The sequence below is a fragment of the Chrysochloris asiatica genome, unplaced genomic scaffold, assembly GCF_000296735.1.
Source record: "Chrysochloris asiatica unplaced genomic scaffold, ChrAsi1.0 scaffold00349, whole genome shotgun sequence".
Classification (NCBI taxonomy): Eukaryota; Metazoa; Chordata; class Mammalia; order Afrosoricida; family Chrysochloridae; genus Chrysochloris; species Chrysochloris asiatica.
Genome location: NW_006408867.1, coordinates 2082546 through 2083577, shown reverse-complemented (window position 1 = coordinate 2083577; position 1032 = coordinate 2082546). Strand labels below are relative to the sequence as shown.

Below are 1032 nucleotides of genomic sequence, written 5' to 3'. Positions count from 1 at the left end.
GTCATCATCTCTGCCTCTATCTCTGGCGTTACTCCTTCTCTGAATAGGGTCACAAACTCCGCTCCCATGCTTCTTCCTTAATTGTCCCAGGGTTCTCCCCACTCCTGGACTGCAAGATCGACCACTTCCCTCTTTTTGCTACAAAACGTCTACCTTTACAGTAGTACCTTTACAATTGCAATCAGTCATGTTAACAATTATTCACTACTGAACCACAAGAGTCTTAGACCTATCTACTTTCACCAGCCCTATCTAGACAGGTTGAAAACCACTCAGTGGAGATTCTACCTTCTTCCATATCCTCTGAAATTAAATTCCTTCTTGAAAAGTTGTAAGCTAGTCACTTCGTGCCTTTATAGCCCCCCACCCCCATTTTAGGTAGCCAATGTCTAAGCTTCCCATCCCTATTAATTCTGTGTACCATGGGGATGGCAATGATCCTTGCTGTTAAGATTCCTTTCCTGCTGATTGGTATTTTAAGCTACTACATCCATAACTATAGGTCAAATTGTAGTGAATTACACTTGTTTTCTTTATAAAAAAGAAATTTTTTTTTTTTCCTTTTCTTTCTTCCTCTAGTCAAGTTCTGATCAACCAGCCATTGAAGCTAGGTCAAATGGGTACTATCTGCAAGTATGGACATTCTTGTGCATTTCACCTCACTTTGTATCAGCTGGACACTTCACTCTCCAACATAGCCCTCTGTGGCTATGTCCTTGTCCATGGGCTCAGGAGTCCCCAGGTCTCACCATACAGCTGACCAACCAGGTCTCACCATACTCCAGGTTTATGGGAGTCTATTGAACATGGTTGGAGTCAGCCACATCTTCATTGCTACTTCCTCCCCCACCCCCCACTTCCCCTCATCAATAGACGAACATGGTTGCCAGCAAGATTACATGCCTACTTGTGTATTCCCTTTGAGTTTCAGTCTTGGAAGGGAGTTTGCCCTGAAGGGACTTGATTGCTTGCCTTGATGGTTCCCCTGAGGTCAACTTGCTTGTTCTTGTGGTAGTCAATCAGACTGCCACT

At 43.9% G+C, this 1032-nt stretch overlaps 1 protein-coding gene across 1 annotated transcript in view; it reads left to right on the top strand.

Annotated features, from left to right (window-relative positions):
• GPA33 (glycoprotein A33 (transmembrane)) overlaps positions 1-1032 on the top strand; it is a 59945-nt gene that overhangs the window by 16043 nt on the left and 42870 nt on the right. The gene's annotated exons all lie outside the window — the stretch shown is intronic.